General features: G+C 39.0%; 1 protein-coding gene across 3 annotated transcripts in view; it reads right to left on the bottom strand.

The window, feature by feature from the left end:
• LOC121287080 (E3 ubiquitin-protein ligase MARCHF2) overlaps positions 1 to 11,831 on the bottom strand; it is a 47,080-nt gene extending 35,249 nt beyond the window's left edge. For all 3 annotated transcript variants that reach the window (XM_041204593.1, XM_041204594.1, XM_041204592.1), the window contains exon 1: positions 11,720 to 11,831. The gene's annotated coding sequence lies outside the window, so the exon portion shown is untranslated. The remainder of the gene's footprint in view (positions 1 to 11,719) is intronic.
• Between the last annotated feature and the right edge of the window lie 226 nt (positions 11,832 to 12,057).

Raw genomic sequence — 12,057 nt, 5'->3', positions numbered from 1 at the left:
TAGACCTATTCCCCACACTATCCCTGTAGCCCTGCAACTTTATCTCCCTCAAGTATCTGTCCAACATCCTTTTGAAATCAGTGAGCCTCTCCGCTTCAACCACCCTTGTAGGCAGTGAGTACCAGTTCATTACTACTCACTGAGTTAAAAAGTTCTTCCTCACCTGCTCCCTGTATCTCTTAACAAAAGCCATAAATCTAGGTCCTTAGCCCTTGTACCATTAGTGAATGGGAAAAGCTTTTCTTTGTCTACCTTGCCTAAGCCTATCATAATATGTACACTTATATCAGATCTCCCCTCAACTTCCTTTGCTCCAAAGAGAGCAACACCAACTCCCCGAACCTAACCTTGTAGCTATATTCCCTCATGTCTGAAAGCATTCTGCCAAATACCCTTTGCACCCTGTCAAGTACCCTCACATCCTTTCTATATTAAGGTGACCAGAATTGGACACAATACTGAATTTGCAGCTTAACCAGAGATTTATAAGAGTTCAGCTTAACTTCCTTGCTTTTTTACTCAGTACCTCTATTTATGAAGCCCAAGGTCACATAAGCTTTGCTAACTACTCTCATTATGTACACTTATTTTAATAATATGTACACTAATGGTACAAGGGCTAAGGACCTAGATTTATGGCTTTTGTTAAGAGATACAGGGAGCAGGTGAGGAAGAACTTTTTAACTCAGTGAGTAGTACAAAATGAGAATGCATATAACACCACCTCCTCCACGTCCCTCTGTCCCTGCACCCTCTTTAGAATTGTGCCATCAAGTACATATTGCCTTTGCCTGTTCCTTCTGCCAAAAATGCATCTCCTCACACTTCTCTGTATTAAATTCCATCAACCACTTATCTGCCCATTCTGCTAGCCTGTCTATGCCCTGTTTCAGGCCACTGGTATCATCCTCACTGTTTGCCACACCTCCAAATTTGGTGTTATAAACAAATTTTGAAATGTTACTTTGTATTCTAATATCCAAGTCATTTATATACATATATATTCAAAAACAGTGGTCCTAGCACTGGGCCTTGGGAAACGCTACTTTCTACCATTCTTCAGTCTGAAAATCAATCATTTACCACAAATTGCTGTTTTCTGTCTTAAGTCAATTTTTTATCCAACCTAAAAGTTATATCTAAAATATTAATATAAACCATGAAACTCGATGATTATGACCCCCCACCACCACAAGTTTCAATTTTATTACCAAACCTTATATTTGGATTTTGACAAATGTTTTCTTAAAATTCATATAGGCAAGATCCAATGTATTGCTTTCATTAAGCATAAAAAAATTCAATGAGATTAGTCAAACACGATCTGCCCTTTACAAATCCGTGCTGGATCTCCTTAATTTACTCAAACCTCTCAAAACACCTGTTGATTTTTTTCCCTGATTATTGTTTCTGAAACCTGCCCTACCACTGATGTCAAACTAACAGGCCTGTAGTTAATAGGAATATCCTTACACCCTTTCTTGAACAAGGGCATCACTTTCCCACTTTCCAATGATCTGGCACCTCCTCCTTATCTAGTGAAGATTCAAAGATGATGGCAAGCCCTTCTGCCATGTCCATCCCATTTCACTTAGCAATCTGGAATACAAGCCATCTGACCCAGGGGACTTATTCACTCTGAACACAGCCAGCCTTTTAAATACATCCTACCAATCAATTTTCACACCATCCATTACCTCCATCCTCTCTGTTTCTAACAATATTTTGTCAGCATCCTCTTCCTTAAACATTGACACTCAATAAGTATCCTAGCCTTGCCCTGCTCCTCCAAGCATATATCACCTTCTTTATTCCTAATAGGCACCACCCCGACTCCTCCTACCCGTTTATTGTTTGTATGCCAGTAGAAGATTTTTGGACTACCTTTTATGTTAACTGTACTCTATTCTCATGTTTTCTCTTTGCTAGTCTTATTTTTCCACTTCACCTCCCTCTCAACTTATTCTGGCTCTCGCTTGAAGAATTCACTTGACATGCATCATGCACCCTCTTTTTTTGCTGTTTCATCATATTCTCTACCTCCCTTGTCATCTAAGGAGTCCTTCCTTTTACAAAACCATAAGTGTGAATCAAATCTACCATTGCACTGGAGCTGTTATCTGTTTCATTTCCTTAGAAAAACCCACACTCGAAAGATTTATTTCCATTTGTTTAGAAGCAGTGGCATCATTCCCACTGTCTAAACAACATTAGGAAAAAGGTCAGCTTTAGTGTTATTATTACTACTACAATATAGGAAACTATTGCATCAGAATAGTCAGATCACAAATTCTGGAATACAGACCGAATTCTACTTGTAAAATATCCAGTACATATTTTGCAATGCACAGTCATAAATTAAAAGGACCAGGACATTAGAATGGTTATATAAAAGAAAACAACTGAAATTGAACAGTAGTTAAGGGTTGAAAATAAAGAGGAAAATACTTGAAAAAGTGGTACTCCATGATAAATTCATACAAGTACAAATTATGCATAAACTCAATAAATCAGTCTTGATGAAGAGTCTATGCCTGAAATCTTAACCTATCTTTCCAGAAGCTGATGGATATACTATATGTTTCCAATGCTGCATTTTTATTCTGTAACATTTTTTGTCTGCTATCTCGATTTCCAATTTACCCTACTTTTAAGTCTCCCTCCATAAATTCACCCTCATTTTGAATATAGGAGATTGCTGATGTTACCAATATATGTCGAAAATCCATGATGCTTTGTAACCAAACTGTAGGAAATACACTTGGTGGACAAGATAGTGAGAGGTCATTCTTTACCTTTTCCCCTCTTCCAAATGGAACTTGCTGCTGGTGGCCCCGCATGGATGCCAGGTTCTAAACTGCTAGATCTGATCTGAATCTATCCTAGTTAGCAGGATGGTAGTGCTACACAAAACAATGCAGTGTGTCTGTGTGACTTTGTCTCCATGAGGAGTGTGCAGTGATCACTCTAACCAATACTGTCATGGACAGATTCCTCTTTGACATGGTTCAATACAACTGAGTGACATCGTTAGGCTATTTCAAAGGCAGTCAGAAGAGCTAATCACATTGCTCTGGGTCTGGAGTCACATGTAGGCAAGACCAGATACGGATGTAGATTCCTTCCCTGAAGTACGTTAATGACCCAGATGTATTTTCACAAAAATCTGGTAGTTTCATGGTCATCATTAATGAAGCTAGTTTTTTATTCAATTAATCAGTGAGGCCGCAGCTGGAGTAGTGCGTGCAGTTCTGGTCGCCACATTATAGGAAGGATGTGATTGCACTGGAGGGGATGCAGAGGAGATTCACCAAGATGTTGCCTGGGATGAAACAGTTAAGTTATGAAGAGAGGTTGGATAGACTTGGGTTGTTTTCATTGGAGCAGAGAAGGCTGAGGGGCAACCTGATCGAGGTGGACAAGGTTATGAGGGGCATGGACAAGGTGGATAGGGAGCAGCTGTTCCCCTTAGTTGAAGGGTCAGTCATGAGGGGACATAAGTTCAAGGTGAGGGGCAGGAGGTTTAGGGGGGATGTGGGGAAAAACTTTTTTACCCAGAGGGTAGTGACGGTCTGGAATGCGCTGCCTGGGAGGGTGGTGAAGGCAGGTTGCCTCACATCCTTTAAAAAGTACCTGGATGAGCACTTGGTACGTCATGACATTCAAGGCTATGGGCAAGTGCTGGTAAATGGGATTAGGTAGGTAGGTCAGGTGTTTATCGTGTCAGTGCAGACCCGATGGGCCGAAGGGCCTCTTCTGCACTCTGTGATTCTGTAATTGAATTTCAATTCCCCCAGCTATTGAGATGAGGTTTGAACTCATGTCTTCACACACTAGTCCAAGCTTCTGGATTACTAGTCCAGTAACACTGCCACTGTTCTTAGAACTAGGGAGCTTAAATGTTATACCTCTCCTCACATACAGGGTGATAGATGGTTTAGAGGGCAGAAGAAACAAATGGACATCAAACATGATGGAGAAAAGGTTGTGGGAAAAGTCAAGTTCAAATTGTAGGTGGAAAATAAAAGTTTTAAAGAGACGTTTGAAAGCAGCAGGGAGAAGTAGCTAGGCAAAAGGATTTGGATGGAAATTTCAGAGTGGAGGAGGTACGAGATGTACTTCTACATGGTTGGAGGAGGTTACTGAGGTAGGATGTGCAAAGAATAGCCTAGTGTCAAAGGAATGGAGTTGCACAACCAATTAACTGATACATGAAGGGACCATGGATATCAGCAACGATGGAGGTTAGAGTTTAGGAACTTTGTGCAAGTGAAGTGGTGGGCCATGTTACCTGCATAAGTTATATATTATAGAGGCCAGAAAGTGGAGCATTTGAGTCAAATCTCAAGATGTTAAGGGTTTTGGAAGCACCAACCATCTGAAAATTTCATGCTTATTGCATGGTTCCATTACCAACCAATTGTTAACACCATTATCTAGTGGAATTCAAATCTGTGACTGTATCAACAGTAAGTGAATTAATACCCAGTAATATTTCTTCAAATTATTTTACACGTCAATACTCTTGGTAACACTCCAAAACAGATGATTGACTGTGAAGCTAGACTTATTTAAAGTTCATAATTTGTGACAGATTTTAGTCAGTCAGGTTTGGTTTCATTAAACTACTGTGTATGCAGCTGGAGTAGTATGTACACTTCTGGTCTCCTTACTTAAGGGGAGATGGTGGCATAGGTGACTTTAGGGGAGACAGTGGTGTAGTAGTAATGTCACTGGACTAGTAATCCAGAGGTAATGTTCTGGGACAGAGATACAAATCCCTGTAGAGCAGCTGGTGAATTTAAATTCAAATAATAAATGTGGAATATAAAGCTAGTTTCAGTAATGGTGGCCATCAAACTATTAATTGTTGCAAAAACCCATTCAATTCATTAATGTCCTTTAGGGAAGGAAATGTACATCCTTACCTGGTCTACTTGTGACTCCAGGCCCACAGCAATGTGGTTGACTCTTAAGTGCCCTCTGAAATGGCCTCAGTTCAAGGGCATTAAGGACGAGCAACAAATGCTGACTTTGCCACTGATGTCCACATCCCATCAAAGAATGAAAAAAACTTAAGGAAGGATATAATTGCAAGAGGAGCAATTCAGAGAAGGTTCACTCAACTGATTTCTGGGATGAGGGAAGGTTGAGCAAGGTCAGCCTATACCCATTGGAGTTCAGAAGAATGAGAGATCATCTTATTGAAACATACAAGATCCTGAAGGGAGTTGACAGGGTGGATGCCGAGAGGATATTTCCTCTTGTGAGGGGAGTCTTGAACTAGGGGACACAGTTTAAGGATTAGGGGCCTCCTATTTAAGACTTGAGATGAGGAGAATTTTTTCCCTCTCAGAGGGTCTTTGGAATTCTCTACCCCAGAGAGCTATTGAGGCTAGGTCATTGAATATATTCAAGATTGAGTTAGATAGAATTTTGTTAGACAAAGGAGTCAAGTGTTATGGGGGATGGATAGAAAAGCGGATCAGCCATGATCTTATTGAATAGCAGAGCTGGCTTGAGGGGCCAAATGGCCTACTCCTGTTCCTAATTCTTGTGTTTTTATGTTCTAACTAAAATAATCTAGCTATAGATTACTACAGATTGGATTTTAAATGAGTTACATTCAGTAGGTTCAGACCATGCACATCTGCTGCATTTTTGCGAAACTAGACAAAGGATATTTGAGGAGCCATCTCCCCCACGGCAGCAAATTACATTTTAAATAGTAAATCTCCATCTGTTTTGGGAACAGCAATGGTCTGAAATATTTAGACAGAGCAGAAAGGAAAGACATTTCTTGCAAAAATGCAAGGAGACAAAGCTAAAGAAAATTCTCAGCATGAGAAATTATGAACCAGTAAAATTAATAATGATATACAAAAAGTGGGGGAGGGGTGGTGAAAGAGTCTTAGCAATGTGAAATTACTACCAGTGATGTTAACACATGAACATTTCATGTGTTTGTATAACATTCCTCTGTTAACTTATTTTAAACGGATTAAGTCATTCAAAGAGCAGAGAAATCTTTACAGATGTAGCGGTCTGTCTTCTAATATTGACAAAAGTAATTTTTGAACTTTATATGAGCTGCCTCATACTCTTTTAAAGCAACTATATAGAAAAAGTAATTCCTTGAATTCAAATGCAGATGAACTAGAAAATATACTGCTTCATTTCCTCTAATGCTAACTTGTAAAAAGAGAAATTTTATAAAATATTGGGTACCAGTGCTAAACAACAGAGCTTTTCTTGCCCTTGTTCCCTGTTTTTTTTTATGTGACAATCTCCCCACGAGCAAGTTAGATTTTCGTGCCAACTGTCTTGATCTCTTCTACTTTTGCCTCTTTCAAAAACTGAGAAATAGTTGAAGGGTCAAAGTATATTGTGCCAAGGTTGAAAAATAGAAAATAGGAAGTAGTTGATACCTAGTTTTAAAATCAGTAGATTACAGGAAGAAAGGATGATTGAGGGAGTTAAGGAGTTGTGTTTTTCTAAGATCTTGGGAAAAGATGGGTCAGATAATTACATGATGGGTCAATAAAGTGAGGATTCGGGGGGAGAAGATTGAGAAGTCATGCACTATTTTTCAGCTAAATCAACAGAAAAGCAGATATCCTGTTTCTGGGGTCTCCGTTGGTGTTATTATAATGCAAGTGTTGTGTGAAAGCAGCTTGGGTTCATGTGCCCTTAAATTCTGCTATCCACAGCTATTTTCAAATATAGCTTAGTTTCCAGAAAAGTATCAAAAGTCTTAATACTGAATAGAATTATACAAGTCTTATTATAGAATTATACAGCACAGAAGGAGACCATTCAGCCCACTGAACCTGTGTCAGCTCTTTTGAAGAGCAATTTGTCTCGTCCCACTCCTCCAGCTGGAGTCGTGTGTCCAATTCTGGGCACCGCACTTCAGGAAGGATGTGGAGGCTTTGGAGATGGTACAGAAGAAACGTATTAGATGGGTTCCATGGATGAGAGAATACGGTTACATGAATAGTTTGGAGGTGCTAGGGTTGAGATCCTTAGAGAATAGAAGGCCAAGTTATATTATTGCCAGCATCAAGTTCATACATCTAAGGAACTATCCAACACAGACAATTCTCCCTCACTCCCAGAAAAGATCACAATGGTTCATTGATTTTTCACTCCCAAAAGTTTAAATAGATTGCAAATACTAACAATTTGCAATCAGCATTAACAATACTCCATCAGCAGTATTCTTGTTGAAAATATGAATGATCTTTTATCAATGCCAAAGTACTATTATAATCGCAGTTATTTTCATGTTTCAGAAGGGTTGGAGTAGGGGGGCAGAAACATAGGAGAGCTCCTGTAGTTGGGAAATTACAATCTATCAGTTGTTTTTCAAAGATCACCACCTGAATTAATAACAAAGTTCTGTAAATGCACAACAGATTCATTGGCATAATAAAGAGAAGCTAACATTTTGGATTTATTTGAGTTCTAAGTAGATGACTAATACTTCCCGCAAACTATCAGTCCATAAAATTTACTCTCCATGAAGTTTATCAGAAGTGAGTAAGCAGAAAGAAAAAAATACTGTCATCTTTTGGAAAGAAAACTTAGTTATGACGAATGGCCTCTTCGATGAAGCAATAATTTGGGGTTTACAGGTCTTACTTTTAGATGTTTATCAGTATTGCTGGCCATTTCAAGAACCTTCTCTACAGGCACACAAGATCTGTCATTCTTACAGTCAACTTTAAGAGGGAAGGAAATAAATTATGGAAGATCCAAACCAGCTTAGTTGAAGGTGAAATGCTCATCCACAGTAATTAGGAAAAGATTAAAATTTGTATGCTCTTTTGGTCATTCAAGTACCATTGCCTTCAAGCACCTTACTTCATATAAAAAGGTCGATGTATTATTTTAATTAAAAATCACATATCATTATGATCATAACTACTTCTCCAATTGATACTCAGATACTTTATCCAGTAGATTAAAATCACAATATAGAGAACTGAAGCAGGAAATGTGCCATTTCCTTCCAGGCAGCAGCCAATAAAATTTGGCAATACAACTTACTGCATAGAGTTAGCCAAGGATTGACATTAGTTCCATGGTTCACTTCAGAAAATAGTTCCTGAAGCCAAAATAGCTTCATGAATTTCACTTTTATCCAGTTAAAAGTCCATTTTAATACACGATAGTCCATTGGTAACTTGTTACAAGGTTAATCCTTCTCATGCAAGTCACATCTGGGCAAAGTCACAATTTCACAGGGGATATCAAAGAATTTTGATGAAAAAAGTTCACAATAAAAAACAAATTATGAATAAAAGCAAAAATGAGGAGATAAAAAGAGATAGAGAGATTCAAATTTTTGATAAGTTAAAACTCCTCCTCACTCATGTGAGGTAGACTTGTTATCTGCTGTACCGATTGTGTATTCTCTAGATAATGTGTTCTGGCCATTAAACAAATTCCATAGTCTGCACAGAAGTTTTACATCTGGAAACTGGGCCAGTAACCTACACATGTGAACATATTTGTCTGCTTTATTTTTCCATAAAACAGCAGTTACTTGGCAACCAAAAATGTTTTTGGGAGCCGAACAGTTATTCCCATACACTATTCATCAATCTTACAGATATATTTGTACCTAAAAATTATTCACATGAAAAGTGTATTAAACACTTTCAGCACTGTTCAGAGAAATTTTAGCAAAATGTTAATATGTTAAGAAAATTAAACAACAGATCTTAGAGTTGGCAAAAGATACATCTCACATTCTCATGTACACATAAGTAAATGCTTGCATGTGTGCTTATCACGTATTTCAACAATAAACAAACTACAGTTCCTGGCACAAAAATAGTCTGAAGAGACATCCATCATATTTTCCTCACAGAGTTTGTAAACAACAAAAAGAACATCGAGAAAAGACATGCATCAAAAGTGAAATAAACATTGAACAGCACAATTACCAAGCTTACTCATCCACAAAGGTCCTTATTTTAATCTAGAATCAAGCAGCACAGAGAAAGATCATTTGGCCCATTGAATCTGTGCTGACTCTTTGAAAGAGCTATCCAGTTGGTCCAATCCACTAGTCTTTCCTCATAGCCCTGCAAATTTTTCTTTTCAGATGCACATCTAGATTTGTTTTGAAAGTTACATTTCAATCTAATTTCACCACCCTCTCAGGCAATGCATTCCAAATCATAACTTGCTACATAAAAAATCTCCACATCTCTCCTCTGGTTCTTCTGCCAATTACCTGAAATCTGCGTCCTCTGGTTATCAAGCCAACTGCTGGTGGAAACAGTTTCTCCTTATCCACTGCCTATTTTACTTTGAGAAGCACCCCAAAAATTATTTGCTGACGTAAAAATTTACTGTTTTCTTCAAGCCATTTTATGGTATTAATGAAACATGACATCCAAAAGATTTACATTAAGGTGATGTCGCAAAGATCATAAAGGCATTCATAATGCAGTAGAATTTAAAGAAACATCCCAGTAGATGTAGGAAAATGTAGAGCAGCCAGGCCCAAGATTTAAGTCCTCTGGTCATTCAAGTATTCAGTAGCTATCAGTAAATTGCACCAGTCCTCCACAACACTTTCACAATTGTAAAATTCTTTATCTAAACAAAGCTTATAAATAAAAACTCCCAGTACCCACAATATACAGTATAACGTATGTGCACGTTATAGTTACAGATAAAATAACATCCTTCTTTTGCCTACTACCAAGAAAATAATCCACATAACCAATATTTAATAGGTTAAGCATGCCAATGATAATGCAGTATCAATAACCTCAGCTAATCTTCAGTAATTGTATTACCAAATAAGGACAGTTTAATAAAAATAATGTATATAGCACCTTTACTGTAATAAAACATTCCAAAGTGTTTCACAGTAAGGTTATAAAGCAAAATTTGACACCAAACCACATAACGCAATACTAGGCCAGATGACTAAAAGCTTGATCACAAAGCTTTAAGGAGCATCTTAAAAAGCAGAAATGAGCCAGAGGAAATTCCTGAGCTTAGGGCCTTGACTGCTGAAGGCATGGCTACCTATGGAGGTGCAATTCAAATTTGGGATGCTCAAGGAGGTAGAATTATAGGAGCATTGATATCTTAGAACATTATGGAGCTGAGTAAATTGGGTTTATAATCTCTGGAGTTTAGAAGAATGAGAGGCAATCTCATTGAAACCTACAAAATTCTGAAGAGGCTTGATAGGGATTTAATCACATATTATTTCTGCTGGTCGAGGAAACTAAAACATGGGGGCGCAGTCTCAAAATAAGGAACCCATCATTTAGGACTGCGATGAGAAGAAATTACTTTACTCAAAGGGTCATGACTCTTTGGAATTGTCTATCCCAAATGTGGATGCTCCATTGTTGAATACATTTAAGGCTGGGATTGACAATTTTTGATCTCTCAGGGAATTAAGGGAAGCAGGGGGTGAGCGAGAAAGTGGAGTTGAAGCCTAGGATCAGCCATTAAATTACTGAAGAATGGAGCAGGAAAGACATGTCATATGGTCCACTCCTGCTCCTATTTCTTGTGGAGCTGGAGGAGATTACAGAGATAGGGATGGGCAAAGCCATTTTAAAAATCAAGGTATTGCTTAACCAGAAGCCAACATAGGTCAGCGAGCACAGGGATGGTGAGCAAATGGTACAGCGAGAGTAAGGAAACAGCCTGCAGAATTTTGGATGATCTGTGGGCAGCTGGCCAGGAATGGACTAAAATATTCAAGTTTAGAATAACAAGGCATGGATGAGGGTTTCAACAGCAGATGAGTGAGCCGGGGTGGAGTCAGGCGATATTATAGAGGTGGAAACAGGCAGTTTCTGCGATGGCACTGATAAGTGGTCAGAAGCTCATCTCAGAGTCAAATATGACACCCAGGTTACAAATGGTCTGGTCCAGCCTCAGACAGCTGCAAGGGATTATAAATATAATTTATAGTTCCACAAGAGACGCTGGCTTGGAAACTAGCTCCAATCAGCAACGTGAAACACTCTTTTGATAATGTGCTTCCCATTTTGTACTTGTCCAATAATGATCCCAAAGGAACAATAGATTGTTCAGATACAAATAAAGCCAGAGGTAACAGAAGATCTAACCTCAGAAATGGCAAATCACTGAGCACTGATGAAAAATTGTCATAAACATTGTGTCGCAGTGATATCACAGCTCACTACTGGGAGATTTATCAATATTAAATATTAGTCTTATGTTCACATATCAAAAGTGAACCATGTCAGTACCATTTGGTCTCCACTATCAACACGTTTGATTGCTGACTAAAGCTATCGGAACCATTTGACAACTCACCTGGAACATTATTCCAGACACACACTCATACACTATTGTTCGAAAACAGCAATAAACCACTCAGGCGTTGATGTTGGATTTATTTGGGAGCTTTATGAGGGCTATCCGAAGAATTGCACGATGTGCTCAATTTCCTCCGAGTTGTGACAGCAGAGCTAGGGGGTCTCTGCAGAGATGTCAGGCTAATGTTTACACTCTACACAGCTGCAGAGCGATTGACAGTTCACTCGGAGGCCTTTTTAAACGATCACTTGAGGAGACATTTTAACCACAAAATAAACCAAGAGACCCAAATCCCGGGATTATGACGCACAACACCGTGTTAGAAGCGGGGGATCGCTGCTCGTTTATTTATTTTTAAAAATCGCTGGTTTGATTTGATCTTCGTTACCTCAGAGTTATCGCTTTCGGGAAGACTTGTGTTGATGATCCCCAGGGCTCGGTTCAGCGCTTCATTGGGCCCATCTCTCCGCCAACATCACCGCTCCCAACTACTCCTTGAAGAAAAAAAAATCCGCGCCGGAAAAGGGGCGTGTAATTGATCAACTGTGAATGACAGACAGACTATCCAATCAGCGACGGTAAGTTAATCTGATTGACAGCTCTTGTAAACAATCAGTGAACAGGATTCAGCGATAGACATGCCCGTGTGTGAGCAGGATGACTTCACCCAGTCAGGCAGCGCAGTGCGGGGGTGGGGGGGGGGGGAGGGGGCGGGTCTTGTTCCCC

This window comes from Carcharodon carcharias, chromosome 14 (assembly GCF_017639515.1).
Source record: "Carcharodon carcharias isolate sCarCar2 chromosome 14, sCarCar2.pri, whole genome shotgun sequence".
Classification (NCBI taxonomy): domain Eukaryota; kingdom Metazoa; phylum Chordata; class Chondrichthyes; order Lamniformes; family Lamnidae; genus Carcharodon; species Carcharodon carcharias.
The sequence above is the reverse complement of the archived record's forward strand: the minus strand, read 5'-3'. Positions and strand labels throughout refer to the sequence as shown.